Raw genomic sequence first — 27,908 nt, forward strand, 5'->3', positions numbered from 1 at the left:
GCAGGCGGCTAACGGCTCAGAGCAGGCGGCTAACGGCTCAGAGCAGGAGGCTAACGGCTCAGAGCAGGCGGCTAACGGCTCAGAGTAGGAGGCTGGAGTCATTTCCCAACATAAGCGCATACAGATGTTCTGTGCAGTGAAAATGTTGAACGCAGACTTTATACACTGATCACTGATGAAATGTCTTACCAGCATCACAGCCATTGAAAGTGTCATGAAGTCATAATCAGCAGCAGCTTTCAATCAATGTTGTTAAGATAACGTAAATGTTCAAGAATTATTTCATAATGAATTTATCTTTATTGTTCATCTTGCAGCAGTCCCAGCTGAATGCATGCAGCTCAAAAACGTCACTTTGTTTTCTGTAACACAAGATCATGAAATCTGATCCGCACCAAAAGCATCATATTGTGATTTGAATAAGACCGTTTTAACCCTTTAACTTTATGACTTCATGTTCCTCAGAGGGAAAATCAATCACCTTATTTAACTGCTTCAAAATACCAGTTTTAAATATTTTTACACAAAAAATAGTCGAGTTCTTTTAGACTCAGCCTGAAATAAAAATATCTAACGTAAAATATATTTTTTATTTTAACACTTTAATAAGTTTTTTTTGTTCAAAAACTACACTACAGTTTATTTTTCAAACTTGACAAAATATTTATTTTATGGTAATTAAAAAAAAAAGTATTTTCCTTCATTAATACACCCTCATCCTCTGTTCTCCAGAGCTCAGAACTGATGCTTGGTGTTCTTGTCCCAATCAGAGGCTACCTTCTCTAGCAGTTGGCGATTTCGCCACCTACCCTCACTATCCCCCCCCCCCCCCGGCCTTCCTTTGGAGCCAGTCGACGCACCAGTGCTTGTAGTCACATGACCCATTTCAGTCACTAGCGGGAAAGACAGCCTCTCAGACTCTATTTTAATTTGTGTCAAAAGTACAGACTTGAACTACCGGTACACATCAGTTTTCAAATCGTGTTAATGAGCCAAGTAAAACCGGAGTTATAATAAATAATCCACGCCACATCTTTTTAATGAAAATTATCGTCATATCTGAAGCACATTAGAGCGAGAGGCTGCAGCAAAGGCTCTTCTGGACAGAGTCGGACCTTCTTTTTCATTCAGCCTTTATTTATACAGGCTAGCTGCATTGAGACATGGGCGCTCATTTACTCCAAATGGGGCTTGGTTTGCAACTTGGCGCTTCCTCTCTTTACTCTTCTAAAACAAATCATGATCATCCTCTATCAACAAAGTCCTCTCTGTCGGACTGTTTTCCTCCTTCATGATCTTCTCTGTCTGAGAGGTTCTTACTCAGCGGTTTCATCCTCCTCTGGGTCTGCAGCTTCTCCACACGTTCAAAAATTGTCCGGGGCGCTCATCTTTCTGTGATTTTTGTCGACTGGGGGGGAACTGCACGCTGACGCTGTTTGTACTGACAGTTTTCGGGGTGGGGTTTGTGTGAGGGTTCAGCCTAGCTTTTTAGCTAGCACACCTATATTGCACGCAATGTATAGCGCTACGTCAGTGTCGATGGGTGGGGGGTCCGCGCGGTTCGGTAGGCGGGGCGCTCTGTTCTCTTGATGGGGTGGGGCGCCCTCCTTGGATAACGGTAGGAGAAACACGGTTAACTCTAAAACCCAGACACACAAATCTCAAATCTATCTATCTATATCACAAATCTCTCAAACCTCATGACTCACTCCCGCTCTCGCTGCGACTTTAACGCGTTAAACTTCATTCAACTTCTGTGCCTTTTTCTTCTTCCTGTAGATTTTTTTTGGTGCTTGACGAGTAACTTCCGAGCTTCCGGGGAGGCTGTTTCTGTTTGGTGGGGTTGGGAGGTGAAAGTGGAGGGTGATGGGGGAGTTTTGTCCCTGAGACTGCCCGTCTTTATTGCAGTCTCTTGCTCTAACGCACTTCTGATATAACGATGATTTTCAGAAAAAGATGTGGTGTGGGTTATTTATCACAACTCAGGTTTTACATTTCCTATCAACACGATTAAAAATATTGTGTACTTTAAAGTCTAATTTTGATACAAATTAAAATGGAGTTGCTAAGAGGCTGTGTCTTTCCCACTACACTAGAGCGACTGAAATCAGTCTTGTGACTACCGCGCCAGGATGTCGATTGGCTCCAAATTAAAGAAAATTATTGTCGAGTAGGCAGCGCCAGACACTTGTAGGCAGCGAAATCGCCACCTGATGCTTGTCATTGAGAAGGTACGGCATTGTCTGCCGAGGACGATGTCGGGTACCAGTTGTCTGGCAGTTGGTTTCCTTTAGAGGCCGAATGGACCTGAACACATCGTGGTTCTGAAAGCAGCAGTATTAAGGCGGATCACAGCCAACTCAGGCTCCTGTCACAGAGAAACCTGGTTTATCTGGAAATTATTCAGGCAAAAAGCACTCACTGAAATGAGTTCTGACAATAACCCAACACCAAACGTAATGGTTCTGTCTGACCGCCATGGGCTGAGACGCAGTGTGAAAACAGCAGCTCTTAATTCCTACTAATCTGTAAATCATCAAACTGAGTGACTTCTTGCTCTATAGTGAAAATAATGAACTGAAACTCATGGCTGACCAACCCAAATAAATAAAAACACCAGGTTTTTGTTTTCTGTTGACTGACTTATTAAACTACCACATGTCAAGGCCAAAACTGATGACCTGGGAAGGGTTAATAATCAACCACTTAATTAACAGGCTAATTAATCAAGTTCCTAATTGTATCACATCACAGCTAATTTTTTGTAACTTCCTGTCAGCATCAAGTTGAGAATGACTTGAATTTCTTCAGTCGTTTCTGTTGTAGGACAGAGGATTTATACTTTTTTTTTTTTTTAAGCTGATCTTGTCAAAGTACTCGGAACACGACCTGATGAGCTGTGTACTCCAGTCTGCATCGAGTGTTCGAGAGACCGTACCAATTATTGAAAATATCCGTCAGCTGAATTTTGCTCTAAATCTGTAGATAATTTGAGTCCATTGAGTTTATTTAAACGGCGCCGAGTCGCAACAGAAGTCATCTCAGGGCACTGGGCCCTAAATAAAACGTGGGCAGCCTCCAGAAGATTCATAGTTTCTAATGTTTCTCTGTCCATTCTTCACAGAGCTGCTGACTCAGAGATTATGACATGAACGTGTTCTCATTAATAAACTAACATTCCTTGAAGGAATGCATGTTGCCCGCCATCCTGAACGTTTAAAATGGATCTTGTGCTCTTGTAGAACACGGTGTGTTGAGGATGACTCTCAGATACTACCACACCAAGTTTAGCTCCAGTACAAATGACTGAGCTTTAGCCACATTTCCAATCCATCCAGTGCTCCATCAGATATTTTGTTAACAGACGCAGGAAATCACATGCTCACCTGTCACCATGAAGCTGGGTGACGATGTTTGAATGTAAAGAAGGCAGTCTAAGGGACAGGAGCGTCCTCCTTGTTGATGACGGGCTGAGTCATGTTTGTCCTGATGTCCACAGGAAGCGACAGACGCTGACTCGTTGTGTCCGTCCTGGTACTGTCCTGCTGGAGGCTCAGGTGGCCTCAGCTCCAACAAGACATTTCACGTTTCTCTGATTTATTTTCACTAATCAAGTTTCTGCCTCTGTTGTTTACCGATGCAGAAGGTTGTTTACTGTCCCGATGAGACAACAGTCAACAACATGTTGACTCCTCAACAAACTCAAGTTATCTTTATTTAATTTCAACAGTCTTCTAACTCACAGCATCCTCTGATAATGTTAAACCCTATTAGTTTTCTAGTGGTTTGATTCCGAGTCTGTTTTTTATTTTTATTTTTTACAAATAGTTGCATGTTTCCCCTGGGTGATTTCTAACCGTTGCTGTCAAAGTTGCCCACAGATTAATCCTTCAAACACCGTTTTAAACCAAAGCCCATCTTCCTTCTGTTTTCAGCCTTTACACTGGGCTGCTAAAGCAAACACTGTAGCTTTTTGCTTGTGAGAGAAAACTGTTTTAAACAAACAAAATATAAAAGTTGACAAAAATTCACGAGGCATCACAATCTGAGATCCAGCTGTTTGAGCACTACCAACAGATTGGTAACAACAGACAGCCAACCAACTGGTTGATCCACTATGAGAAGGTGCTATTTATAAGACTGAGTTTATTGCAGCTCCTCAGACTGAAGAAGTCTTTTGGATTAAAGACGAAATGTTTAAACAAGAAGAATCTGTCCAGAGGACCTGACTTTACTTTGTTAGACTACCAACAAATGCTTTTTTTTTAGGACATTCAAGTGAATTTTCATGACTGTGACTTATTTTATTTCTCTTTGGTGAGTCTGCTCCTGTCCTTAGAGTATGGATTCATCTGGGACCCAGTTCACAGATGGAGCCGGTTCACCCTCCTGCAGCTCAGAACTCGATGGCTTTTCCCTCTTCAGGGGTCGCTACGAGTAGTCGTCCTCCATCTCACTGTGTCCTCTGCATCCTCTGTCTTCACTCCAACCACCTCCATGTCCTCTCTAACTGCATCCATATATCTCTTCTTTGTCTTTTTCCTGGCAGCTGCATTTCTAACATCCTTCTACCAGTATACCCACTGTCCCTCCTTTAGACATGTCCAAAACACTGTCCCTTCTCTGGACATGTCAAAACCACTGTCCCTCCTCTGGACATGACCAAACAATCTCAGTGTGTCCTCTAACTGTATCTCCCAGTTGTTCAACCTGTGCTGTACCTCTGATGATCTCATTGCTAATCTTCTCCATCCTTGTCTCTCCTAAGGAGAACCTCAACATCTTTGTTTCTGCCACTTCCAGTTCTGTCTCCTGTCTTATTGTCCATGTTTCTGTCTCCAGACCATACAACATAACTGGTTTCACCACTGTCTGTAAACTTTTCCTATTGACCTTTGCAGCCAACTTTTTGTCACAAATCACTCCTGAAACTTTTCTCCATCCTACCTGAACACTTTTTTAAAATTTTTATTTCCCCCACCTCTTTACCACATTCCCCATTTTCTTGGACAGTGCAGGATTTCCCCTACTAGCAGGGCACCCCGCCCCATAAACAACTGAGTGCACCGCCTACCGAACTGAACTGCGCACATCCCCCCCTGCACTGACGTAGAGCTAAGCTAGCAGCGTGCACTAATGGTCGTGCTCACGCTGCCAGTTCCCCCTGCTTGAAAACTTGGTTCAAACAACGAGCAGGTTTGACTTGTCTTCGCCCCCGACAAAAATCACGGACGAGATGAGCGCCTCGCCATTGCAAGTTATCTAGGAAAAACACTGCAGTGGCCCCCAATTCCTTGAAGTCCTGCACCTTTATGACCTCTGCTCCTTGTAGCCTCACTGTTCCACCTCCTCCCTCATTCACACACATGGACTCTGTCTTACTACGGCTGACTTTCATTCCTCTTCTTTCAAGTGCATACCTCCACCTCTTCAAGTTCTCTTCCACTTGTTCCCTGTTCTCACTACAGATCACAATGTCATCTACAAACATCATAGTCCACGGAGATTCCTGCCTGACCTCATCTGTTAGTTGGTCCATCACCAGAGCAAACAAGAAGGGGCTCAGAGCCAATCCTTGATGCACTCCCACCTCTACCTTGAAGCTATCTGTCACTTCTACAGCACGTCTCACCACTGTCCTGCTGTCCTCATGTATGTCCTATACCAGTCTAACATACTTCTCTGCTTCTCCAGATTTCCTCATGCAACACTACCCCTCCTCCCTTGGCACCCTGTCAAGTGCTTTTTCTAAATCCGCAAAGAGAAAGTGGAGTTCTTTCTGACCCTTTCTGTACTTCTCCATCACCATCCTCAAAGCAACGATGGCGTTTGTGGTGCTCTTTCTTGGCATGAAACCATACTGCTGCTCAGATAGTCACCTCTCATCTAAGTCTTGCTTCCACAACTCTCTCCCAGATCTTTATAGTTGCTACAACTCTGGACATCACACTTATTCTTAAAAATGGCCACCAGCACACTTCTTCATTCCTCAGGTATTTTCTCGCCATTGAATATTTGAGTCAAACCTCATTGCCATCTCTCCAAGACATTTCCAAACCACCACTGGTATGTCATCAGGTCCTACTGCCTTCCCCTTCTTCATTCTTTTCAGAACTTTTTGGACTTCACCCTCACTAATCTTTCCCACTTCCTGGTCCAGAGTTTCTATGACCTCTACTCTTCTCTCTCTCATTCTCTTCATTCATTAGCTCCTCAAAATACTCCTTCCATCTTACCATCATGCTTTCCTCACTTGGTTCGGTTCCGTAGGCAGGGCGCCCTGCTTGTATAATGTATGGGAAACACTGGCGCATAATGGGACAATTATCACAAATACCCATAGGCCCCCAAAGACCTATATCGGCCCTACCGATATATCAGTTGGAGTCTAGAGGAAACAATTAAAACTTAAATGACCTGAACAACCAAAAACAACTTTTCATCTTCCAAATGGCTAAAAGCAGCAGATTTAAAAACATTAGTTATGGATTAATGGAAATATGTTTTAACGGTGATACAGTCATTGAATGGTACCATCTCATCCTCATCTTTTCACCTGTAGATGCTGACCTGCTCCTGGATCAGCAGGTAGAACCCAGAACACGGTCTGTTACGTCGAGGTCCGGAAACCCCCGTGCAGACGGGATCCCCGCCCTGAACCACATCCAGCAGCACTTATGTAAGTTCACATCAATTATTAATGGATGCAGCTGGTAGAAGCTCCGTCCTATATTTAAGATCCAGATGCTCTGCAGAACCCAGCGTTGGTGCTTTTAATAGATTTGTTGGCCTTCATCAGGTCTGGTATTCCTGCTGGCAGTAAACGGGTCAGGGGACTAGGACAACACGGGTCTCTAATGATTTTAACATTTCACCTCTGCTCCGTGTCAGACTGGAACATTAACGTAACTCTGTCACAAATACACGGACTGGATTTATGTACGAGAAGGTGTTGCTCTCAGTTTTGTTCATCTAAACAAACTATTGAAATTAGTTTAAAAAGGCTAATCATCACTACACCTAAATTTGACGTACCGGTAATCGTCAACTCTGTTAAATTTAGATGTCTGAATCTGTACCTGAAAGGTCAGAGGTTAATGTCATGGTAACGCCTCATTATGCTTGTTTTTTATCTCTACAGGACCAAAGTTTTGATTTAAATAATTACTGATAATAATGATCACATGTTGCAGTCTGGTCAGATTAAGTGATTTTTTTTATTATAAATTTATGAACAATAAGATGAAATAATAAAAACACAATCTTAATTCAACTTGTATAGAAAAAATGACAAGGAATTAATTAAACATAAAAAGAAACAACTTAAATTTTTAGGAAAAAAAATAAAGATTTAAAAGTGGAAAAATAATCTGCAGAATGAATTTTTTTAATGTCTAAACGGACAAGGATCAGTGGAGACAATTTTCTCAGTTGGAGATCTGCAACATCTTTGTATCACTTCAGGTTGTCATGGTGACAGGGATCAGGATTCAGAGGACTGAAGGATGCAGGATGCATTTGTCCTCAGGTCAGAGGTCATGTGTGAACATTCTGACATTAGACTGAGGGACGCAGGACGCGTCTGTCCTCTGGTTAGTGGTCACATGTCCATTCTGATGATGTTGGACACCTGCTGTTTGTCTCTGATGGACACTGTTGTGGACAGTTTTATAGAAATGTCCTTTCAGTTGAAACAGAGGCGTCGGTTGGATTGATTATTGCATTTGAATCATGTGAGAGTCCTCCTGACTCTGTGCGTGTCTCTCTCTCTCTCTCTCTCTGGTGTATCTGTTAACTGATAAAGTTTGTTTTTAGCTCTATTTTAATTACCTTGTTTGTTTGTTTATCAGTGGCCTCACAAACGCTGACAGTCTGTATGAAATGACAGTCAAACGCTAAAGGTTCTGACTCACGCTGCCAGTTTGTGCAGAGTTAATCATAAAAACTGAGTTTTCCCTGAATGCCTCGTGGCAGAGTGGGACACCACTGGGTTTTTACGGACCTGTCTTGGGAACCACAGAGCGCGTCAGAACCGGATCTACCGGTAATTATTGATTCTTGGGTTAATGATGTTGTCGATCAGAACTTTAGTGAGGGTGGCGGCAGCTGCTGGGTTGTGTCCACACAAAGTTAAATAATTATCGATTGTCACAAATTCAGCTGTTTTACCCGTCTTCACAATGACCTCTGACCTCTGCAGACACCATGTTTTTGTTTTTAACAAGGCACATACACCTGGTTTTACTCTAACCCTGAGCTGTGAGGCTCAGAACCTCATTTATTTGGGTCTAATTATGAAAATGGCTTCCAAACGAGGAGAAACGTGCTCCAAGATGTAATAATTATAAATATGTTTAGTTAAAGGGCTCAGAGTCAGTCAGCAGAGAAACGACTGATGTTTGAATTTTTGAGCTGCACTCAGTACAGAAACACATTTTAAAGTTTTATGTCCTTCACAATCTAAGCCTCTCACTGCCGTAGACAATCTAATAAATGTTCTATACATGAGACAGGAGAACGTTCTGACATCAGCCAATTCATGTTTATCCTTTCTGACTGTTTCAGAAGATGAAATCTGACTCATTTCTAGTGTTTGGGTCAGAACCTGGTGTTTTAAAGTCTAAACTTATTATACAGAAAGATGGTACTCTCAGCCTTTATGGACTGTTGGTAACATTATAAACCAATCGAAAAATAATTTTCAGTCTTTAAAATTTAACTTTCTTCTACTGTAGATTATACACAGTTTTTTAATCATTTACTCGTCACATCATCCTGTCTGAAGGGTGTTGGGACGGCTTTCTGCGTTACAGATGATCCAGTTTTTATCTTTTTATTGTCAGTTTCTAACTTTAACTTGTCGCCTGCTGGGGGTGGAGGTGCTGCTGCGACGAGCGTTGTGTTAATTGTGATTAAACCGTAGGTGCAGAAAGGTGTTGAAGGATGTTGTGAATGTGACGAGCCGTGTGGGTTTATCGCACGCACGCACGCACACACACTCACACACCAGACTTTAACACCTCTCTGTCACAGCTGTGTGTGTGTGTGTGTGGGTGTGTGGGTGTTGGAACATGGATCAGATTTAAGAAATATTTAATTTTCCCAGGACTCCTGTAGAAGCTACAAACCCACTTTTTTAACTTTTGTAATTCTGCAAACAAAATGTGTATGAATTTAAAATTATTCTTTTTAATATTTTTTGAAATTGGTAAGATTCTGTGTGTGATGCAGGTGAAGGTTCTTTGTCATCCGGGTCATGATAAATCCCAAAAAATGTTCTTTGCTTGCCTGGGTCTGAGAGATGTTTGGATCACCAGCATGAAGGTGCGAACTGGACTGGAGCTGACCTGGGATCAGGTCTAATGCTGCTGCAGAGGTGTAGGTGGACTACTGAGCCTGGTCCTGAAGAGCTGCTCTCCAGTGTTGGACCATGCATCTGGGGAGAGGTTGTTTAGGTTCTCCACTTTAGAAGTCTGGACATTCCTCACTGCTCTGAACTGCAGACACTACAGCGCTCACTTTGGTTTTGGGGTTGTGTCCTTGGGATGGACCAGCCTCTGTCTGAGACTCCTGTTCTGGACCACAGTTGGTTCCTCCTGGAGAAGCTGCAGAGACGAGGATGAAATGCTTTTCTTCTGTTTGTGTTGCTTTGAAATGACACAACGCAGTATGTTGATAAATCCCAAACAAAACACTTTCCCAGGGTTTAATAAATCCCGGAGTCGTCTTTAAAGATGATTCAACAAGGTTTCTGCCGTCATTCGGGTCATATTCACTCAGAAACTGAACCAGCTGAATGTTTATGAACATGAGTGTTGCTGCTCTGCACGTTGACTCTAATGGTTGTTGTCGGCAGAAGCTCCTTTAGGATTTAAACCTTTAGAAACTGAATCAGCCTGAAGGTCAGACTAAAGGCTGGTGTCTTCTGGGTTCTGCTTGGTGTATTTGGGCCTTTCAGGTGTTTTATTCTTCCATTTAAATCTAACCCTGTGCATCTGAAAATGGCTGCTGTGAACATGAAGTAAGGTTTTGTTTGGAGTCACTTCCAGGTGATCATTTAGAGAACCCATGTTTGTTTTTATAAACTTACGTTCTAATAGTCGTTTACCTTGAGGCATCTTATGTTGCTGTCAGATGATGTTGGCTTTGATGAAGAGAGAGTTTCTCTCACCTACTGGCATGTTGGACGTTTGTGTCAACGTGAGACAAACCAGTAGTCGTCACAAGTTCTGTTCATGTTGGACTGTATTTGATAAACGGGCTGCAGTAAACTGAGCTCCAGGACCGGGTGTGTGAGGTTCAGACTCTGTGGTCCACTATCAGTGGTCTGTGTGTAGTTAAGGCAGGAGGATTAGCCGTCCCTCTACAGCACGGTGACAGCAGATAAAGACGACTGAATAGAGGCGGCGCGTCAGGGCATGAGTGTCTATCAGAGATTAGAAATGGTAGAACCCCCCCCCCCCAAAAAAAAAAATTATCAGAACTAGAACTCATAGCAGGCGGTTGCTTAGTTGTTGATCATTCATCAATAATTAGTTAGTTGCACAGAACCTCAGTGGTGTCGGATATCCAAATTCAATTTGGTTCAGTTTATTTATAGAACTCCAAGTCCCAACAGAAGTCGTCTCAGGGCATTAAACAGAAACATTCACATACATTAGAAAAGCCAATTCGTAAAAGTTCTCTATCTAAGAAGGGCAGCACGGTGGTGCAGTTGGTAGAGCTGCCACCACTCAGTGAGCAGGTCACCCCGGTTCAAATCCTGGCCGGGGTCTTTCTGGGTGGAGTTTGCATGTTCTCTCCGTGCATGCGTGGATTTTCTCCGGATACTCCGGTTTCCTCCCACAGACCAAAAACATGCATGTTAGTCTGACTGGTAACTCTAAATTGTCCCTAGGTGTGCGTGAGAGAGTGAATGGTTGTTTGTCTCATTTGTCTCTGTGGCCCTGTGATGGACTGGAGACCTGTCCAGGTGTACCCCGCCTCTCGTACAGTGATGGCTGGACATGGGTACCAGTGACCCCCGCGACTTGAAAAGGAAGAAGCAGATAAAGATAATGGATGGATGGATCTATCTAAGGAAGCAGCAGATTGTGTTGAATCTTCACTTGTGTCACAGTCACCCATCCTGAGCAAACCCACCACGTTCCCTGAGGTCAGCGGACCAGTTGCTCCTCACAGTTCCAGGAACTCGTCTTAAGAGGGGACTAAGATGGTATGGTAATATAAGATGGAGCTAGGTTGTTGAGCACTTTGTAGGTTAGCAGTAAGATTTTAAATTTTCTCCTGAATTTGACAGGAGCCAGTGGAGAGAAGCTAAAACTAGAGAGATATGATCTCTCCCACTAACTCCAGTTAAGACTCTGGCAACAGCATTTTGGATCAACTGAAGACTTTTTGCCCATTTTGTACACATGCTCAGACTTGAAAGTTGAAATCGTTATAAGATTATTATTTATTATTTTATAGGATAATCAATACATTTATGGCTGATTGGATGACTTACAGAAAGGTTAATCATTTATTTATTTCATCTGCTCCCTTCTTCTGGGGTCTCCACATGTGAACAAATTAGCATGAAGACTTAGCAAATGTTTACACCAGATGCCCTTCCTGATGCAATATCTGGTGGGACCTTGCTCAAGGGTCCACAGTGGGGCAAACTAGGGTGGAGGCAGCCAGGTATATGGGTGATTACATTTCCCACCCAAGTATTTGTTGTAACAGTCTGAAGATTCGAGCCTATGACCTCTCAATCACAGGCTCACCTACTCTAACCTCTCTTCCACCATTCATCTTTGTTGCTTTTTTAAATTTGATAATAAAATAAAGTAAGATTCAAAGATTTGTGACTTTGACCGTTGTGTGGTCTGACAATTATAAATATCAAAGGAAAATAAGTTTTTCTTCTTTTTTTTTAATGTTCACTAGAGTTGTCTGTGTGACAACTAGCCCGTCAACCTAAAGATTAATTTTATTTGGCCTAAATTAAATCTGAGTTGACTCATGAAAAGACTTCAGATTGAAAGAAAAAAAAAAAGAAGCAGAATAAATTGTGCAGTGCTTGTTGTGTTTCCTCCTAAAGAGTCAGACGTCAGCAAGAGAACAGATGAGTGGTTTGAGAGCCAACAGGAAATGAAGCCTCTGTGATTTCCTCGTGTTAGGTTGGCAGCCCTCAGGATTTCACTTCCCTCTTTTCATAGGAGGTTAAAGTTAGTCTTCCTTCCAAACCGGAGATGAAGAAAACTATAGAGTCCAGATCAAATTAAGTCTGTGATCTCTGAGACTTTGAGGGCCGACTTGCGATGACTAATCAGCAGTCAGAGCATCTCCAGTGCTGCAGGTCTGCTCGGGCGCTGTCAGCGTTCACTGGGCCAAGCAAGGATGACGGATCAGTGACAGGGTCATGAGCACTAAAGGCTTGTAGAGTTGTGTGAAGAGTTGGGGCTGGATTCTGTATTGTGACTTCACAGAGAGGTTTGCGTTAAACTTGCTGCTGATTATGACAGAAAGCCTACACGAGGAGTGACAGCTTGCAGCGTACGGGAGAGCCCGGCTGCTCTTGGGTCTGAGTGCCAAGCATGAATCCTGTACACAGCTGAAACATGAAGCATGCTGGGATGGAAGATGGTGACTCGGCCTGATGAATCATCTTTTCTTTCTCATTACGTGATGTGTTGATGTGTGGAAGAACGAACTGCAGAATGATTCGTCAAATGCCCTGCTTTGAAACCCGTGGTCTTTGTTTCTGTGTGGGATTTTGACCCACAGCCCTGAAACATTTTCACAGACCACACACACCTTTTCTGATGGTCACGGTATGTTCTGATGCCAGGTTTCACCTGCAGAACCCTGCTGCGCCACAGGTTCACACCAATTCACCAAGACCTCACAGGTTCGGTGGAGATGGTAGATTTAGTTGGTGCAGATATTGAAGGTTCTCCTGCTGTCGTCGTTTTGTACGTGTGAATATTCACCATTTGAACATTTCAGAATTTTATAACGTTCCTTAGTAAAGACGTTGTTTTTCTTTCAGCTGTTCTGCTGCAGGGGTCGCCTCAGAGAGTGAACCCACACAAAAGACTTGGCGTTTTGTTTTATGCCGGATTCTCTTGGTGCTCAAACCTGCAGCCAGGATTAAAGACCACATCACTGACCACCGAGCTACCACAGCCCTCTGAGTGGAGCAGAGAGCTGCTGGGGTGCCCGGAGGAGCAGATGGTGGGGGTTAAGGGCCTTGCTCAAGGGCCCAGAGTGGGGCAAATGAGGGTGGAGGCAGGTGTGGTTGTTTCACCTTTCTCACTCATATTTTGATGTTGTCGGTACCGGGAGTCGAACCGGCGATTTTCCCATCACAGGCCCACCTTTTTAACACCTGTACGTTAAAAAAACATAATTTGATTTATTAAAATTCAGGATAAATCTGTGGTGCTGCTGCCTTTTACCAGAAGACCTGACTGTGTGAGCACTAACTGCATTTATAATGAGATTATTACACCTGTGTGATACAGAGGAGTTTGGAGTCTGAAGGAACCTGCGTTCAGAACCACCAAACCCAACGAGAAACATGAATATGTTGCTGTTTCCCAAGATGAACACGAGTTATGTGATGGGTTGTTCTTGTAGTCTACCGGTAGTTCCTGTTTCCAACACGTGGCTGAACGTGCCTCAGAGCTGCGTCAGGTTTAGAGCAGCTGAACAATTTGTGGGGAAACCCTGCTGACAATTGATTCTGGTTCCTGTTCAGACTGCAGAGTCTCCACTCTGGGTTTTGTTTTGCACCGTCCTCTTGTTGTCACGGTGACTGTGGGCCTCGCCTGCAGAATAATCTGCTTCAGGCACATGGTTCTAGCAGGTCTGAGTCCTGCCTGCTCACTGGTCCCGGTCTTGGTCCTGGTCTGAGGAAGACACACACACACCCTCTGTTGTGACAACCGATAATCCAGATGGAGACGAGATAAAACCGTTTGAACTTTAAAGAGGAACAGAAACCTGCTGATTTCCGCTGAGTAAAAAAATATCTGCATTTAGTCTCAGCTGTTCCACTTTAGTTTTTTTAATACCCCTGACTCTGGACCAGAATCAAACGTTTGGTTCTGACTGGTTTGGTTTGTGTCTGTCAGACGAGTCCGTCTCTGGCCTCAGCTGTGTGGGATCATGTGCTCAGGGAAACTCAAGTGGCTTTTATTTCAAAGTTCACCAGGAAAACAGAGCTCTCTGTGTGTATCCACATGGCACGTTTCACACTCTGCATGCGTTTGTGTAACTTTAAATGTGTTTGTTGTTTTGTTCAGCTTCAGAAGATGGGGATTCTGATTTATTCAAAAGTAAACTGTTAGTAAAGGTTGGTTTTAGTTGTAAACTGATGGCACTTCTTGATCTACATCTATTGAATGTTGTAGAAACTGAGTACAATAACCGAATCGATTAGTCACATATTCTGTTATGCATGTTGCCAACTTGTTTCAGTATTACAAGCTGCATCCTCCCTCTGACCACACAGTTCTGACAAAACACACCGAGGCACAACACCACAAAGAAGTCATTTTAATTTTCAATTGTACAGTGGTTATTTAAGTTGATCAACCAGTCATTTTAGTTGCTTTCCTCTTGATAAGAGGTGGATTAGTTGAGAAGTCATCCAGTTTGCTTTATTTTTGTCAGTTTCTAGATTCTGACATGGCCTCCCCTCTGATCAAATTATCTGTTGAAAATTGGTTCATTTCCCCCTAAAAGCAACATGGATTAACCATTTTATCTGTTCACGTGACCATGAATCTCTGTGGAATGAAAGTTCCTGAAGGCAACACAATGGACTTCAGGTGACAAAATTAATTTATTAGTTGAGAAAATAATAAGCTAACTGATAAAATGGTAGAGGTAACTCTTCATCTTCTTGGATTCTGTTAAAAGGATGTAAAATGTTGTTTGTTCACCTTCAAAATGATAAAATCTGTGTTTTTATCATTATTATGGTTGAAATTGTTACAGCTAATGAAGTTTAGAATTAATATTTATCTAACACAACATTATATTTGAGACAGTGTTTCTACTATTATCCAAGGAGGGTGCCCCGCCTACTGACACCCCCCCATCACCCCCAACAGTCTCTTTCCCCCTTACGGTCAGGGAGTGGAGATCGTTGCCAAGGACTGGTCGTCACAGGATGAGTGGCTTGGCATTAGTAACGTAGTTCTCCATTCAACCCCACCCCAAAAAAAAAAAAAAAAAAACATTAATTTTTTTATGTGACTTATGAAACATTTTTTTCTGCATCCAGTGTTTCCTGTTTTATTTCCCTGCACACTTTGACAGCAACGTTTCCTCTGTCATTCCTCCGGAGGATCTGATGTCGCACTCGGCTGCTCACTGATTGGACCTTTACGCAGACTCCTCCCATCCATTCATATCAATGGCAGCTTGTGTGTTCTGCTCTCACAGGCTCTCAGCCCTGACACCAAACATTCCTGAGTTTTGTGAGAGTGATATAAAAAAGCTATTCATGCTGAAACATTGTTCCTCTGGTCGTCTGGTCAACAACCCGCAGACTGTGAGGATCCTTTGCCATCCTACTCAGTCACAAGATGCTCCACCAGCAGTCATCTGAGGCTGAGGGAGAGGCTGCTGGTGGTGCATGTGCTCAACAGGAGAAGAAATCTCTGGACACACGAGCTGGCTGGGATTTAACCATGTTTGTTTTCATAAATGACCTTTGTGAATCTTTGAGACGTTTTACCAGCAACGACCAAAAAATTGTTCTGACACACAAATCTGATTTATTCACTGGGTTTAAGACCCTGACGACCAAACCCCAAATTCTGCTTTTCTCGTTTCACTACCGTTTAAAAAATTAACAAGCCCCAACAGTCTTTACAAATTACTTTACATTAATCTACTTTACATTTCATTGATTTTAGCATAAACTTTTTTTGTAAAGTTGAAATAAGGAGATATTCCTGGAGTGGTGTGGGGATCAGTTTTTTTAATCCAGATCCTGAACATGAGGATTTCAGAAGATGGATTAAACCACAACTTTCAGGAAAAAACAAACTGCTCTACCTTCTAAACTGCAGCCGCACCAAAATACTTCAACTGTACTGAAGCTATATACCTGTACTACAGCTCCACTGTAACCACGCTAATTGCCGGTCTATAGAACGCACCTGACTGTAAGCCGTGCATACTAATTTTAAAATGAAATATAATTTTGTACATGAATAAGACGCTCCCGTGTTTAAGCTGCGTGTGTCCATGTTTCATTATCAGTCTGTACAAAAGCTCCTGGCAGTATGAGCAGCTCTTATTCTTCTTCTTTTCACATTTAACTCGGGTACGGTATGGTTGCCAATTCATACACATGCACTTACTGTGTGCATGTATCCCAGCTTGCATACAACCCTGCTGTCACTTCACATGTTTTAAAGACAGTTCCAGGCAGACTTGATCAGTCTGTAAAAAAAACAACAACAACAACAACAAAAAACAAAGCATCATTTCACACCTCAGTGGAAAGACTGTTTTAAAATTAAACTTCAGCGCATTAGATCATATTCATCGGAGCGTTTTGACACCTGCTGCCATATTTAGTTTTTGTGTTCAGCTTCTTAACTAGAGATGGATAGATTAATCAGACAAAATGGCCCAATAAAAACCAAGTCTGCAGCTAGACATTAAGTACTGAACCCATGACCAGGTAGGAGAATAAAGGTGCAGCAGCCAGCTCACTGTAGCACACAAATTAGTTCACCTTTAGAAAAAAAAAAGTCATGTCTCTGAGGGGAAACTGACAATTACCAAAAACATGGACAGTGTGAGGCTGCCTGTGCCCCCCCGCCCCCATGGCTATGTAAAGTGATAACCATGTTCTTGTGGTGTCTGTTCTCTTGTAACGGCAGGGATGAAGGAACATGTGGCTGGTCTTCATTCATAGGCCTCAGATGCAGCTTCTTAGTGTAAAGAATAATTAGCTCAACAAGGTTGTGTTTCTGTACACATTTCTGCTCAATTACATCAGTTAAAACTGAAATTATTTTTCAAGCAGAAGCATTAATTGTTTCAAACACAAAGTGTTTTCATTGACCAGTTCCTGTGGACCCACACGTCTCTGTTACTGTATAAAACACAGGACTTCCTGCTCCGGCTGTGGTAAGGCAGATGTTGTCTGGCTCGTTAGTTTAACAGAAACGTGAAACATAAACAATCAGGGTGGATTTTTCTCAGAAAACTAAAAGCAGACGCTCGCCGAGAATAACCTGCAGATGTGTCAGTGTTTGATTACCAGCTGCAGGCTGCTGATGTAACCGTGGTGTCAGGAAGCTGCACCATCACCTGTCGGCTGCAGTTGGTGCTGATGATATCTGAGGGCAGCGGCCCGACTTCTGGTGTGCTTCTGATTTACAGTCAGAAACGGGGAGGGGCCTGCAGAGTCACGTCACACTGTGGAATACAAAAGGAAAAGAGAACTTGATTGTCCTCTTAACATTTCCTTCTGATAAACATCAGAAACATGCTGCCTTCATGCGAGAGTTTCCAGAACAGGAAACTCTTAATGTCTTCCAGTACTCCCAGTGGGGCGGGTCAGGGGTTCTGCTCTATGAATGGATTTCAAGGTATGTTCAGTCTCTCAAACTACAATCAGTAATAAACTAAGAAAATGTTTATTTTACTAATTAGTAATTTACGTCCAGAACTATGAATTCAGACCAGTGGGAGAATCTGTTTGTATTTTGTGAGGCAGTTAAGTGAGAGTGGGACAGGACTTCGTTAATCAAACTTCCAACAAACCATTGATGTCCAACAAAAACTTCCAAAGCTTTTTTATGATGAGGATCCATCTAAATCAAGACACCTGTCTCTAACACCTGAAATTATTTTTATTTTAACTTGGACAGACTGAAGACAGTGAAGATGCAAACGGCTCTATCTGTCCAGAAACAAAGATTATAACAATTGAACAAAGTCCAGTTTTTGTTTGAGCAAAGCAGCAAAATGAAACGAACCAAAAAGACCGGAGTAAAATCATCTGCTGTCTGATGAACATATAAATGTAGAAGCAGTGAAATGAAAATATGATTTTTATCCTTCATGCATCAGCCCTCACATCACTCTGAGAATGATTTTAGTGATCAAGTGCTTAATGAGGTGAGGCGGAGCTGGGTCTGAGGTGAGACCGATGTTTGTTTAGTCACCATCTTATTGTCCTCTTGGTTTCTTACATGGCCACTCCTCTAAATTCAAGAGCAACATTAAAGGTAAAAAATTCCCTTTCACACTCTAAATGCTTGGCCTTAAAGTTCAGCAGAGGTGCAGTGGTCTTTTTTACAGATGTTTATAAACGGAACCTGAACCATGTCTGTCACAGCAGAGGTACCACAGACAGTGACAGAACAAAGAAGGTGGGAGTGAAAAACGCCCCGGGCCGAGCTGCGAGTAGATTTGATTACATGCCGAGTCTTTGTCAAATTTCTGTTTGATTCAGTTTTATAACAATAAAAACGGGACAAGTTTCAGTTCTGTGCCAACGCTTCAGGTTTTTTTTTTATAAAATGTGTTTGAATGTGAACTGTAACAAAATCAATGAAGCAAACTCAACTTCATTTAAAACACAGGAAGTTAAGACCAGAGCCTGACCGAAATGGAAATGTTGGCTGTCACTGATACCGATATTGGGAGGGGAGGCGACCGCCGGTAATGATATAAGGGCTGAAAATTTTTTGCTCTTTGTCCACCCCCAAGAATCTCAGTAAACAGTGAGTGGAGCTGGGCTTGTTTGTTTAGCTCAGCTGTTGGCAATCTTGAAGCTCAGCAAATCAGATCCACCTTTAAGAAGTCCCACTGTGCTGCCTTTTGTTCAAAGACCGTAATAAGTTCATCACGTAAGTTACAAACATGAGGTGATTTAAGTTCATAGTTAGTAATTAGTTTATTCATGTTAAAAACTGTTAAATGTTTTGGGTTTGAATTCCAATCAGAGTGAGACATCAGATGTTCGTCATGTTGCATGTGCAGCACCCGAGGTAGTGAGCGCTCTCACCACAGAACAATCTTTGATGCATTTTCTCCAGTAAAACAAGTGCTTTGGAAAATAAAGGAGAAAACGGCTCAAATACACCCTAAATGTGCCCTGCACGCTTGTGCCTTGGGAGACTTTCGTGTTTTTCCAAATTTATAAATAAAAGATCTTCAGTAAAATCAAGAGTCAAGCCTTGTCTGAGGGCTGCTTTTATTTTGTTCACTGGCTTCACAAAGTTACATGTTGTGAGGACAGCATTCCCATATAGGTTTACCAGTGGTTCACTGGTCATAAAAAAACGTCTTCCTAACGTGCATTCACATTTTCTGTCCTCCATTATTCACTAAAAAGTTATCGTGTTACAAAAATATAAATTAAACAAAGAAACACCCTTCCTGTTCATTGTTTAAACAGTCACGCATGGTGAAGGCGTAATTAATGACTGCAGTGGCATTTTTTTTTTAAAGATTTCAGACAAACAATTCATTTCATTGAGGACGACAAAGATAATGTTGCTAACACTGGATGTCCTCACAAACTGAAAGCTCAGTCTGACGGGACTCGTTCCTACAACTACTGACTGCGGGACTAATGTCATGAAGGTGGTGCAACTGAACGCTAATGTTAGCTTGCTAACATGAGAGGCACATAGCTAATGGCAAGTGGGTTGGAGGATTGAAGATAATTTATTATTGCTGATTTGTTTTACAGATCATTTAAATTAAACTTACCATGCTGTTCAGCAAAATAATCTACACAGTGTTGCTCCCTGCTTCATCTGTGATGAACGTTAAGTGAAACCTAAATTAAACGTTATCTTGAATGTAGTCTTCATGCACCCTCTGCTGGATACATGGTACAATTATGGTTGGTTGCCAGCATTTTAGGGGTGAAAATAGAAGTGTTTACAGCCAATAATGGGACCATTATCAAAGATACCAGTTTGCCCCCGAAACGTCTATATTGGCTTAAATTATTGGCACCACTTATAATGTTGGTCAGGCTCTAGTTAAGACGACCCAAAATGTTAGATTTAAACAAAAAATAATAAAAATCTACAACTAAAATATGTTAAACTCTAATTTTCATAAGAGCCTTAGAAAATTGGTTTTGAAGAAATAAACTCCAAACTGATCAGTTTGATCTGGACTGAGGGACACTTGGTCCGAGGAGACGTGTCTGTTTCTGACAGCATTGTTTGTCGTGGAACATGTGTAACGGGACACTGTCTCCTGAGGTTGCTGGGAGGGGAATGTTAAAAACCTCTGGAAGTCGACTGGATTTCTATGGAATCTCATAAAATGTCTGCTCTTTCTTAAAGTCACGTTTGTCTGTAAATATCCGTCAGGCTGCAGCTCGGGTAAATCTGATCAGATGTTGGGTGTCACTGATCTTCTCATCGTGTTGCAGACTTTTTTTTTGTCTCTGTTAAACTAGGAAATATTTCAAGGATGGGTAAACATTTTTAGGTGATGCCATCATTATTTCAAGGTCAGGTCTGTTTTTTAATGATAAATCTTTTGAATTAAAATTTTACTTTAAAGAAACCATGTGAATTTTCTATTCACACCAGGTACAGTCAAATGAAAACCATGCAACAAATGAACGCCACATTTCAAAACCTCGAGTGTTTATCGTGCTGTAACAAGCCCCCGTGTTCTTAGAAATCTTTCCTCCAGGTTGTGCAACCTGGCTCCTCATGTCTGTCTGTAGAGAGTTTGTGTAACAGGTGATCTAAATATAATTTAGATTGGTTTTACTGTTCTTACTGAGGTGAGGCAGGTTCCTACAGACTGAACTGGTTTAATTATTCCTTCATGAATGTTCTTTAATACAAAGGGTGTTGATGTGTATGAGACAAATGCACTGTTGACACAAAGAAGAAAAATACTTCTGTCTTCAATTATACTCCGATAAAAAGTTCCACAATAAGCCTTGGTTAGAAAATGTTTAAGTGAATTGGAAAAATTAACTCATGGAATATTTGAATAAAGATTATCTTCTATTTAAATAGAGAAACTGGTTTTACAGATAAATGACTTCTTGACCTAAAATAGTTTGACATTTGCATGGCCAGGCTGTTTAAACTGTTTTAAACCAAAGAACCTTCAGGAACCTGGAGTCTGTGCTTTTATTTTATTTTTAAATGCAAACAATAAAATCCACAGCCACAGTTTTTAATTTAAAGAATCCCCATAGCAGCTGCTAAACTCCATCCACTGACAAATACCAACTGAAGAGGCAAAACATTTGAAAACAACGTAGAAAATTGATGCAATAAACTATTGACATAAAAAGCTCATAAGTTTGTGGAAACCAGATATGTGTTTTCCACACTGCTCTCACCCACCTGGAGCAGAAGGACTCCTATGTATGTATGCCCTTTGGACTTCACATCCGCCTTCAACACCCTGATTCCCCAAACCCTAATTGATAATCTCCTCACACTAGGACTAAGCCTCTCCCTATGCAACTGGGTCCTGGATTTCCTAACCAACAGGCTGTAGACTGTGAGGATCCACAACTTCTTCTCCTCCACCATAATCCTGAGTACTGGCGCCCCTCAGGGCTGTGTGTTGAGCCCCCTCCTGTTCACTCTGCTCACATATGGCTTCACATCTACCCAACCCAGCTGTCATATTGTAAAGTTTGCGTACAATACAGAGGTGGTTGGATGCATCACAAACAATGATGAGTCCAGCTACAGGCAGGAGGTGGAACATCTGGAGAGTTGGTGCAGGAAGAGCAATCTCAACATCCATGTGAAGAAGACGAAGGAGATGATTGTGGATTTCAGATGGAGCAAACACATCTATCCCCCTCTGCACATAGGAGGATCTGCAGTGGAAGTGGTCTCCAGCTACAAGTATTTGGGTGTACACTTGAATGACAACCTTAGCTGGATTAACAACACCACCAGCCTGATGAAGAAAGCTCATCGGAGACTCTACTTCATCAGGCGGCTGACACGAGCTGGTCTGGGAACCTCAGTCCTCACCTCCTTCTACAGGTGTGCAGTGGAGAGCATCCTGTGCTCCAGCATCAACATGTGGCATGGAGGCTGCACAGCTGCAGAAAGAAAAACTTTGCATAGAGTGGTGAAGGCTGCACAGAAGATGTTGAAGTCAGTCTCTCCACCATCACAGACATTAACACCTCTAGATGCAGGAAGAGGGCCACCTGCATCATGAAGGACCACACTCACCCAGCACACAAACTTTTTGCCCTGCTCTTCTTGGACAGGAGGTTGAGGAGCATTAAGTGTAGAACCACTAGACTGAGGAACAGCTTCTACCCTGAAACTGTTAGACTCATAAATCGGAGAGGATTTTTTGCAAGAGAGGAGTAGGAGAAGGTCCTTTTGCCTAATTCAGTCCTCACTGAGGGAACACTGCAGGTAATGATGTCTTGAGAGCGCACGCTGTAGCTGCACTCACACAGACATGTAGGAGGAGATGTATGAAGGCAGCAGACCAAGAAGTGATTAAAAGATGAAAATGTACCAGTGAGAGAGTCTGTGTGAAGTAATTGTGACCAGTTAACCAGTGAACACAGGATGCAGCGATGGGCACGGTAGTTACAGCCAGTTATGAATCTTAATACACCGTGATGCTGTCCATCACGGTGTATTAAGATTCATAACTGGCTGTAACTACCGTGCCCATCAGTAATCTGTAATCGGACAGTTTGTGAATAAAAACTGTTTTAGTCTTTTCGTGCGCGATGGCAGACTCCTCTATCGTCTGCCTGAGGGTAGTTGACGGACGAGTCCTTGTACTGGGTGGGTGTGGTCTTTAATGATGCTGCGTGCTTCATGCAGACACCGGCTGTGGTAGATGTCCTGGAAGGTGTGGAGACTGCTACCAGTGATGATCTCTGCTTTTTGCACCACCCTCTGTGGTGGTTTGAACTCATGTTCAGGCTGCTGTTTAATACACCTTATTTATAAATTATTATCGTTATTATTATTGTTGTGGTTATTATTGTTGTTTAGCATACAAACCGGATTCCAAAAAAGTTGGGACACTAAAGAAATTGTGAATAAAAACTGAATGCAATGATGTGGAGATGGCAAATGTCAATATTTTATTTGTAATATAACATACATGACAGATCAAAAGTTTAATCTGAGTAAATGTAACATTTTAAAGGAAAAATATGTTGATTCAAAATTTCACCGTGTCAACAAATCCCAAAAAAGTTGGGACAAGTAACAATAAGTGGCTGGAAAAAGGAAATTGAGCATATAACGAACAGCTGGAAGACCAATTAACACTAATTAGGTCAATTGACAACATGATTGGGTATAAAAAGAGCTTCTCAGAGTGCCAGTGTCTCTCAGAAGCCAAGATGGTAAGAGGATCACCAATTCCACCATTGTTGCGCAGAAAGATAGTGCAGCAATACCAGAATGGCGTTACCCAGCGTAAAATAGCAAAGACTTTTAAGTTATCATCATCAACCGTGCATAACATCATCAAAAGATTCAGAGAATCTGGAACAATCGCTGTGCGTAAGGGTCAAGGCCGTAAAACTCTACTGGATGCTCGTGATCTCCGGGCCCTTAAACGTCACTGCACCTCAAACAGGAATGCCACTGTCAAGGAAATAACAGAATGGGCTCAGGAATACTTCCAGAAAGCATTGTCAGTGAACACAATCCACCATGCCATCTGCCATTGCCAGCTGAAACTCTACAGTGCAAAGAGGAAGCCATTTCTAAGCAAGCTCCACAAGCTCAGACGTTTGCACTGGGCCAGGGGTCATTTAAAATGGAGTGTGGCAAAATGGAAGACTGTTCTGTGGTCAGATGAGTCACGATTTGAAGTTCTTTATGGAACACTGGGACGCCATGTCATCCGGACCAGCGAGGACAAGGATAGCCCAAGTTGTTATCAACGCTCCGTTCAGAAGCCTGCATCACTGATGGTATGGGGTTGCATGAGCGCTTGTGGCACGGGCAGCTTGCATGTCTGGAAAGGCACCATTAATGCAGAGAACTATGTTCAGGTTCTAGAACAACATATGCTCCCATCTAGACGTCATCTCTTTCAGGGAAGACCCTGCATTTTTCAACACGATAATGCCAGACCACATTCTGCAGCAATCACAACATCATGGCTACGTAGGAGAAGGATCTGGGTACTGAAATGGCCAGCCTGCAGTCCAGATCTTTCACCTATAGAGAACATTTGGCGCATCATAAAGAGGAAGGTGCCACAAAGAAGGCCCAAGACGATTGAACAGTTAGAGGCCTGTATTAGACATGAATGGGAGAGCATTCCTATTTCTAAACTGGAGAAACTGGTCTCCTCTGTCCCCAGACGTCTGTTGAGTGTTTGAAGAAGAAGGGGGGATGCCACACAGTGGTAAAAATGGACTTGTCCCAACTTTTTTGGGATTTGTTGATGCCATGAAATTTGAAAACAGATTTTCCCTTAAAATGATACATTCTCTCAGTTTAAACTTTTGATCTGTGATTTGTGTTCTATTCTGAATAAAATATTAGAATAAAATATTACCTTTTCCTTTTAGCCATCCTATTTGTTAAAAAAACAAAAAACAAAAAAAAACTGTAGTATGCTTTTTTATAACTGTTTATTGTTGTTGCTGTTGTCCATTGTTGTCATCTTTCTTTGTTGAAATCAGGTCTCTCTTGTAAATGAGTCCTCGAGGCTCAATGGGATTTACCTGTATAAATAAAGGTTGATTGATTAGGTGTTGGCACCTCCACATCATTGCATTCAGTTTTTATTCACAATTTGTTTAGTGTCCCAACTTTTTTGTAATCCGGTTTGTACATCCTAGATCCTTGTCTACTGTTTCTTTTTTTTTTTTTTTATATATATATATATACTTTATATTATTGCTATTTTGGGGGTTTTATTTACTGGTATCTTGAGTACACAATTGCGTTCCACCTCATGTACCACATGTGATGTGAATGACGATAAAGTCCCCTTGAACCTTGAAGAAAGTTGTCAGATGGCGAAAGGATTTCTGTAGTCTGAGCTGTTTTTCATTAAAACCTTTATATTTTAAAGCAGTAATGTGATACTTAGTTTAGCTGAAATCTGTCCCTTTGTTCTCTAGTTTCAGTTAGATAATTGTCTGAACGTAAATCTGAAAGAGTTTGTCTGGTATTTAGGTGGTCTCCTGCTGATGCAGCATACATTGATACTGGAAATTGAAAATAAAGTCTGCAGATGTGGTCTGCTCTTGAACATATTTGGTTTGCTCAAGACATGTCGTGGTGGGAGGCAGCATTTGTGTTCTCTGTTTAAAGAGCCGTGCTCTAAACAGACATGTTTGAAGTCAGCTATAGGAGATTAACGGTTCTGATGGAACAAACCCTTCATCATTCGTCACTATGCTGTTATTCAGGTTTCACACAAAAGCGTTCTAGGTGTGTTCTTCAGTACTCGTGCCTCTTCACTGCTCCTGCATTCTGCTGCTTAGAAAGCATGACTAAAGACAGAACAGTTTCTTTATTTTCTGTTCAAATATTCAACAATCTGATCCACTGGTGCCGTTTTGATCACACTACACGCACAGCGGTGAGGCCTTAGTAAAGTTGTGTAAACTGTTCGCTCATCCAGCCAGAAAGTCGGGAATCTCAGGAATCTCGAGCGTTCTTTGTTAAAGCAGCGTTCTATCAGTGTTCACACAGTCAGCTGATATCACATTTTGCATGGCCGATATAAAACTTTTTTTTTTTTTTTACATTTTTGCCAAATATTTTGCATTGCTTAATGTAGTAAAACATGTAATTAACAACCCATAGAAGAATTTGTACACTTCAAAATAAATAAAAGAGCAGTGGTCTGCTCAGCTAACCAAAAAGTTAGCTTTACTAACCCCTAATTCGCTAATGAAAAGTTAGCATCGCTAACGCTAAACCAATAGACGGATAAAAAAACAATCAGCAGAAAGTAACGCTAAAGCGCTAACTTTTATCATCCACTGCTGTCTGTGAAACTGACTGTAACGTGACGGCGTAAGTGAACACACCTCAAAACAGTTCATAAATCACAGCGTTTGTCCCGTTCAGAGGTGAGCTTTCAGAATTAATCCGGTCCATCAGAACCAAAGAGGCGGAGCAGAACTCGGCTGTGCTGAAGCAGATTGATGCATTCAATGTCTGTCGGACGTCTCCCTCGTGTCATTTACTTTAAGAATTAACTCACTTTTGTTTATTACTTTTATAAACTAACTACAAAGTTGCTGTGTGTCATCATCAATATTCTCTCTGTAATAAATCTGTTTTTATTAAAGTAAAGATGTGTGAAATGTGTGAGAGTGTCACGTCCCAGAGACGGTGTCAGCGTTGCAAAGCATGATTGGTAGGAATTATGTGTGCAATGTTTATGACTGTTTACGAAGTTTCCGAGTGTGAAAATGTGTTTTTCATGTCATTTTCCTGTTCTGGTTTGGTTTCATTTCTGTTAAAGTCTGTTTTTGGCTGCAAACTGACACCATGAGTCAGAGACTGTTTGTGGTAGATATGAGGAGAAAAGCACTGCGAGGGGGTGACATCATCAGCTGGTGGAGCTTAGCTTTGCTTAGCTCTGCATAGCATATCATCATCGCTCTGTGCAAATCACCGTTGTCCTGTATGATGTTAATGCAGAGAACTGCCTTTCAAGAATATAAGTGGATTTAAATTTACCGGATTTAAATTCAGCGGAAGCTAATTCTGGTAAAGGTTTTCAAAGTTAACCAAAACTCTAATGTGCTTCATGGAAAGTTACCTCTGCGATTAGTGGATTAGCGGATTAGCGAAACCGTGCCCACCACAGCAAAAGAGCATTTTCACTTAAACTTAGGGTGCATTCACACCAGCCCTGTTTAGTCCGCTTTAATCGAACTCTAGCTCGTTTTCCTAGAAAGTCCGGTTCGTTTAGGGAGGTGTGAACGCACCATCGAACTCTGGCCCGGGCTAAAACCTAGGTCTCGGTCCAGTAGAAGCGAACTCCAGCGCGGTTCCAGTACAGTGTGAATGTAAACAGACTGGACCCTGCTCCGCAGGGTAAACAAACACGCATTTTTCTGACCTCATATGGAGCCGTCAGCTGCCTTGTGTGAAAAACAATATTCTCCATGGTCTTATGTCTCATCTTCGCCTCATGCTAAGTCCATTTTTGAAACATGACAAAATATAACTCCTAAAACTGCTAAAACTTGATGCCACTTCGTTTTTATTTTTATTTACAGAAGAAGAAGAAGACGTGTCTTCAGAGGTTTTTGTGTCGTTTCTTTCAGTAGTTCTTGGTGCAGCGCCCCCACAGGCGAGCGAGGGAATAGGTTGGTTCAACAGGTTGACTCGACTGCACAGTGCAGTGTGAATGCAAACGCACCAGCTCAAAAGTAACAAAAGGTCATGAATATTGGTCCAGAACCGAGTCTACCGGACTATCAGGTGTGAAAACGACCTAAGTGGTGAGCTACAGTGAGCTGGCTGTAGCAGTTGCTGCTGCTGCTTAATCTTCCTACTTGATAATCAGTTAGGTTTACACAGACATGTCTGACTGCGTGTTTTTAAAACCTGACAAGTTTCTGCTGTTAAAAATCAGTCGACTGAACAGTTTCAGTTATAAATCTCACTCAGGTTTGTCCTTTCACCCAGCTCTCCCACCAAAGTTCTGTTTCCGAGTTGGATGTATCCATGGATCCAATGTATGAGCTCAGGTTCCACATGTTTTATTTTATGTTTTATATTCTGAAGTGTGGGCGCTTTCTTTTTTTAAACTGGCAGGTCTTTGAAGGTAACACAGATTGCTCTCAGCTCATTGAAATCAGAGGCTCTGAGCTGCTTTGAACTTTGCTTTGCAACATTTACATACAGCTTCCTGTTGGAACATCCAGGGCTCCTTCTCTGGCTTCTCTGCAACAGGAA

The 27,908-nt window shown here is 42.0% G+C and overlaps 1 protein-coding gene across 3 annotated transcripts in view; it reads left to right on the plus strand.

Annotated features, from left to right (window-relative positions):
• LOC119412049 (plasma membrane calcium-transporting ATPase 1) overlaps positions 1-27,908 on the plus strand; it is a 98,365-nt gene that overhangs the window by 6,644 nt on the left and 63,813 nt on the right. For all 3 annotated transcript variants that reach the window (XM_037679028.1, XM_037679026.1, XM_037679027.1), the window contains exon 2: positions 6,563-6,679. The gene's annotated coding sequence lies outside the window, so the exon portion shown is untranslated. The remainder of the gene's footprint in view (positions 1-6,562; positions 6,680-27,908) is intronic.

This window comes from Nematolebias whitei, chromosome 7 (genome assembly GCF_014905685.2).
Source record: "Nematolebias whitei isolate Nwh7 chromosome 7, NemWhi1, whole genome shotgun sequence".
Classification (NCBI taxonomy): Eukaryota; Metazoa; Chordata; class Actinopteri; order Cyprinodontiformes; family Rivulidae; genus Nematolebias; species Nematolebias whitei.